This window comes from Cibotium barometz, chromosome 62 (assembly GCF_041138505.1).
Source record: "Cibotium barometz isolate CiBa-2024 chromosome 62, ASM4113850v1, whole genome shotgun sequence".
In the NCBI taxonomy this organism is placed as follows: Eukaryota; Viridiplantae; Streptophyta; class Polypodiopsida; order Cyatheales; family Cibotiaceae; genus Cibotium; species Cibotium barometz.
In genome coordinates, this window is record NC_141107.1 from 32,562,900 (window position 1) to 32,569,636 (window position 6,737).

The window sequence follows — 6,737 nt, forward strand, 5'->3', positions numbered from 1 at the left end:
TTAAAAAGCTCACAAAAATATAAAAATGTAGTCATTCGCAAAAACCCCACCACCCCAACCCATTAGGAATTCTCGCTAATCTCTAACCTTTTCATTTACTAAACTAGCCTTTCTTATTCCTGCTAGTGGAACAAAGACTATTAAACGTCAGTTAACATTAAAAGCCATCAACAAAACTTGTCAACACAAAGGTCTCCAACGCAATCACGAGGATGCAATCAACATCAGGAAGAGGGGAATGTTAACTCATTCATAGGGTTAACAAGAGCTACTACCACTATCTTATATCAAGGAATCAAGCTAGATACACAAAAAGGTCATACATTCAAAGTATGAAGCAATGGTGTCCAAATATGCAACTTGGACGAGCACCTGTAATGGTCCGTTGGAATACTTATGGCAATTCCCGCTTCAAGAGCATGTGGTAGTAAGTTAGGATGAAGTCCCAAGTGATGTACTTCATGGATATATTATGAGAGTAGTCATCGTAGTAACATTAGACCTCTTATGAGCCTAAAGTGGTCGACCAGCCACCACAACTTAAGTGAGTGTGAACGCTTATGGTGGCCATGTATATAAGTGAATATCTCTCATAATACAAAGAGCTCTCCCATTGTGCAATAGAGTCTTGCTCTTGCTAATCTCTCTCTGTAATGCATGCTAGTGAGTGTGTGTGAGTGAAGTGAGGTGAGAGAAGGAATATCTCTCATAATACAAAGAGCTCTCCCATTGTGCAATAGAGTCTTGCTCTTGCTAATCTCTCTCTGTAATGCATGCTAGTGAGTGAAGTGAGGTGAGAGGAGGAACGAGTACATGTAGTGCAACACGGTAGTGTGACAACGCATATTGCATTTGAGTTCCCACATACCATAGGAACATGCTCAAGAATGGACTCCATGGAGCATAAGTATGATCCCCACTGGTGGTCAATGCCACAAACCTCTAACATTGCCTTCCCTATAGTATGTTGAGTATGATCCCCACCACTGGTGGTCAAAGCCACAAACCTCTAACATTGCCTTTCCTAGAGTATATCGGAGAAGCCATTGCCTAGGTAGTTTGAAGTGTCGTAATGAACTTTGCTGGCATTTAAAGAACCACAGGAAGTCAAATACATCACATTTTATTGGAAGCATGCAAAGGCACCAACCACTAGAGAGGAGTGTAGCAATGCGTCTGGAAAGCTCCTTTTCCATTATTGCTCAGTTCCGGTGATGTGCATTACTACATGCAATTGCTACATTTATTATGTGATGCCCTTCGACGAGACGATGAGTAGATTAATGAAACACATTGGCTTCCATCAACATAATGTACATGCAAGCACATCAAAGGCACTAACTGATAGAACAATGCAAATGGTGTCCAGGGTGCTAGGGGTGGATCACAATGCAAGGTACAAATGTGTGTTGCCAAAGAAATTGTAATGGCAGTACTAGTGTGCAAGAAGGTGGTTCCTCACATTTCATTGGGGAACAAGAGTTCATCAACATTGCAAAGGAGATGGAAGTACTAGTAGCAAGCGTGCTATGCTGTTTTCAGCTTGTGGAGAGGCTCATTTCTTTTTTTAAAAAAAAGATTTGGTTAAAGATTTTAAAAGGTCTGATTAAAGCTTTAAAATTGGCTGTCTGAAACTTTATCTCTTCTTTCGAAAGCTTTAGATTAAGGTCTGATTAAAGCTTTAAAACTGGCTGCCCGGAACTTTATCTCTTCTTTATTTTTGTCTACTCTTGGTGTTTTCATTTTGACCAAAGCAAGCTATATTAGCTAAGTGCTAATAATATGGCTATTTCTAGCTATTAAATCTATTCTTCTAGAGTTATAAATTTAAAAAGCTTTGTTTATTTAAACCATTTCAAAAGCTTTTAGTCTTGTTCAAATTTAAAGCTTATGTAGTAAAACTTTAAGTGGCCTACAACCTTGAGCATAAATTTTATGCAAGGGTTTTGAAAGCTTATGTATAGGTATACCTTTATTTCCTTTGTGTGAAAGTATGAATCAAGACCTTCTATAAACCAGGAGATCAGAGAAACAATTAGCAAAAACTTCTATCATGTGACCTTAAGGGTAAAGCTATTAAAGACTTCTTTTTAGATTTGTATGTTAATAAAAAACAATAATAATGAGCTCTTCAAGATTGAGGGATCCATGCCTTATGTACCTTATCAAGGTACTTATACAAGACTCAAGCCATAGATTTTGTCCATTGCTAGAAGGAAGCACATGTAGAAGTTTGTTTGTTTGACTTAGTTTGGATTATAGAGTTAAAACTTAAGAAGATGTGTTAGAAATTTTATCCTATCCTCTTTGTGTATATGTGAGTTTGCATGGAACTCCACTAACACAAGTGCATGACACTCTTTCATTGAAAGGATGTATAAGCCTTAAGTCGTATTTAAATTTGGAGGTCTTCTTTATGACCTTAAGAGATCACATATGACCTATACCCAATAATGTCTTTTAACATAAACTCGCCTATGACTGGAACTTTTTACTTTGATTCTTAAAGAGAGAGCTACAGTGAAATAGATAAAACACATGTTTTCATTTTATCAATAAAAGTTGTTAGAATTGCTGCTAGACATTCATTATGTTCATGTTTATATTTGTGCTTAAATTTTGGATGTATTGAAAAGTCAATTCTATCTTATTTTTATTTAAAATCTCACTCTTTCAAACAACTTTCCAACTCAAGGTTATTATCTACTATCTTTATATCCAAAACCAATTTATCTTTTATTCTTATGATGTTATATTTCTCTTGAATTATGTTTAATAACTTTATATTAACTATCCATAGAAAACATAATGATTCACATCTCTTTAAAGTGTTAAATTATTTTTTGACACATAATTTCAACCACACTATAAATGATGGAGGTATGTATGTATTTACTTCTTTTTGCAAACTTTTTACATTTGTTTTTGTAAAATTTTAAAGCATTTCTATAATATTTTTTACAACCTAAAAACCTAATTAGTAAACCATAGATTAAACATTAATATCACCTCAAATTTCTAAACCTCAAGAAAAGATAAAGGAAATTTGTGTTAGAATTTAAGTTGCAGAGGGAACTGGCCACTCCGTCTCAAATTTCTATTCTAAAGGAGCAATATGTGGAATTAATCTGGTGGTATGGGACATCAGATTTGTTTCATGTACTTACTCTAGACACATTTATGTTTTCTATCTTTTACCATCTGTGTGTATGTGGAATGCACCTTTGTGGTACGGGACACTTAGACTCATTTCACATATGTTCATGTGATTGGTTCATTGCATATTTACATTATGTGTTGATCTAGTCTTCCACACCCAATCATGAAGCCATCCTCTCATGGATTTACGAAACTAAAGACAATTGCAACCCCAGCAAGAGGGAATGATATGAGAATTACTCTTGTTTACTGGGAATTATATTTCTTATTTTATATTGGGGACGCTCGTGTGTGCCATGCATGCTGTTAGTATATATATTTTAATTTTATGGTTGCCTATATCTCATGAGATGACGTTGGGATTAATTGATGTGTTCAATTAATTGTTTAACTAACGTGGATTACGTCCATGAGTATAGGTACCCAGAGATATGGAGTACAGGATGAGGTGTTACACCATATGAGGGTACCGAATGAGGTGTCACACCATATGAAGGTACCGATTAAGGTGTCGTATATGGATGGTGGATTGAGCGATGGCATGAAGATAGAGATCATTTTGCTAATCATGTATTAGAATTTTGTGTCATATAGCCTTCATGTTGCAAGGTTATTTTGTGTATATTAAGATGAGTGCAAGGAATCACCAATGTAGGTGTCGCACAAGTTTTATTGTTGCACTTCATGTTCACCTGAGCCTCTTAGCTGCCTCGGTGCCTCTGAGCCATGCTCGGACCTCTAAGATTACCTTGCAGGTTATGACATTGATAACTATGAGCATGATGTTGTTGTTGTAGCAATTTCCTCTACACAACTAAGGACAATTGTTTCCTCAAACAGGAGGACTTTACATATATATATTTTATCATATTTTTTATGCATAATATCGTAGAAAAATATGCTTGATTTAATGTGTGCAAAAATCAGCTTAATGGAATGTGCGAATGTGCATAAGGCTATTATGAGGCGATTACATGCATATTTTATCATATTTTTTATGCATAATAATCGTAGAAAAATATGCTTGATTTAATGTGTGCAAAAATCAGCTTAATGGAATGTGCGAATGTGCATAAGGCTATTATATGTGTGAATGAGCACAAGGTTATTTTATGAGTTATTTTTGTTGGCCATGTGCCAAATGTTTGTAAAAATTGTTTATGCATGCTTGTGCATGGCGTTGCTATATTCCTAGCACAAATGTTAGAAGAGTTTTGATTATTTACACTCAGTGTGTGAACAAGCTCTAGTGCTTGAGCTATTTTTGTAAAAAGTGGAAAAGCAAAGCCCAATTTTGTATGCACAACTATTAATAGCTCCTCGGGATATTTATTGAATAGAATTCTCAAAATACTCATGTCGTGGAAGTGGAGCTACACGCATGAGGGGGGATATTGGACCCAATCTTGTCTTGATGGTGATGTCTCTCTCTTGTTTATGCTATGTTATGCTCTTCCATATCAATTTGATGTAAGTCTAATCTTTGATGTATTTGTGAGTTTTTAATTATTTCTTCAAGAAGTACAAAAGGTCCTGTGACGGTAATATCAATTTGATGCAAGTCTATGCTTTAATCTTTGATGTATTTGTGAGTTTTTTTATTATTTCTTCAAGAAGTACGAAAGGTCCCGTGACGATAACATATATGTTGTGTTTTTAACTCTGAATCAACCACCTCTTCTCCACCTTGTAGCTATGTGTTTTGTTGTCGCTGATTTAGTTCACCATAGCCATCATGGATTGCATTTTCAAGTCTACAGACTAGCCCGCATAGCCACCTTTATGCATCACTTAGCATGCTTTTCCCTTTGCTATGACCAGTCCATATCAGCCTGCCACACATGTGCTGTGGTTCTAGCCCTATTATATCAACTATCTAATCAGTGTTTTATAACTAGCATACAAACAATGTTTTTCATCATGAGGGACCACTATCATGCTACACAAAGATGACATGAACTTGCAGCATGACAATCCATTTAGAGGGGTCTTCTACAAGAGATATGAAGCCTAAAGGTATAGAAGAGCAAGATACCATGAAGAGGACAAAACAACTTCTTCTACTTTATCAACATGTACAATACCTTTTTGGATGGTTCTTTAGTAAGAGATTCAATGGATTAATCTTTCTTTCACCGTTTTGCTTCCTTCAAGTAGGAGGCAAGGGATGCACCAAGTGCTTTAATCTATGATGGTGAGACCACCACAAGGTCTATATCCTATGCTTCTTCCATGGAGTTGTGGGATCTTTCAGCATTGATGCTTGTCTCAAGGCATATGTGTTCTGCATCAAAATTCACATCTTTATCAAACACATCTACATTGAGGTGCTCTACTTTGGCCCATGAGCCTAAAAGGATAACCCAAGTATCCATTGTAGGGAAACATTACCAAAAGTTTCTTCATCAGCATCAAGGGGGGATTCTTCCTCAATTTCTAGTCATAATTTATGTTTGAGTCAAGGGTTCTATGCCAAGATTGTTCCCCAAAATCTGAAAATTTTAGATGTTTTTTGGAGTTGTTATGATTCCTTGATACTATAAAAGGTAAAGATGTATTCTTATCCCAATTAGGAGTCAGGGGGTGACTAAGCAATAATTTGGGCTTTGGTCATAAGTTGACTGAGGGAATAGCATGGCACGAGAGGTGTGCATGGCTATAGCATAATGATAAGAAGAGAAGAGAGTTTAGCAAAACGCTCATATGATAATCCATTAGATAGAGGGCCTTTATATAGGTTTGAGTACATCTCCATTAGCCACCAATTGTGGCTCCTAAGCTCAATTAGGCCATCCCCTAATCTTGCCTAGATTTGAGGACCACCTCTCTTGACATGAGCATCCACTTGGGTCATTTCTCACCATTCTTCTAGGCGCCTTCTTTTGGGTTCTATTTAGGCTAGATGTTCCACATATACCTTCACTTTTGGGTTTCCTTTGAGCCTTTGAACCGTAGTCTTTAACTTATGCAACTTATACATTAATTGAGGTCAACAATTCAACCATTATAAATTGACACACATTCAAGTTTGGGTTTCTGAAATGATTGCTAATGTGATGTTAATGAAGATGGCGTGTCTTAAATTATTACACCTAGCCATTATGGTTTGACTACATTCTAGGACCTACAAGAATAGTAGGGCCCATGTCCCACATGTCACTGAGTCACTAGAGCATCACTAGTGCTGTAGTTATTGTGTAGGGAGTTTGTGGACTATTGAGGAGCCCATCTCCTCCTTCTGATTTTGTTTACTAACCTTGGGTCAAGTTCACCATAAGCCCCCTAAAAGCCCATTTCCTCCCTTTTTGATTGCTTGAATGGTGAGCATCTTAACTAACCCAATAATATCATCCACCTTCACGAAATTTGATAAGGTTGACTTATATTCACTTCTTATATGAGCCATGGTGAAAAAATTAGACACATTAATGAGCAAATTAGAGCTAAACTTGAGAGATCATACACAAACATACCCTTGAGAAATGCAGTAAAAGAATCTCAATAATAGTTAATGTATGATAGTAGAAGGTTGAAACTCTCAAATGTACTCCTATAAGTATGATTGATGTATCCACATT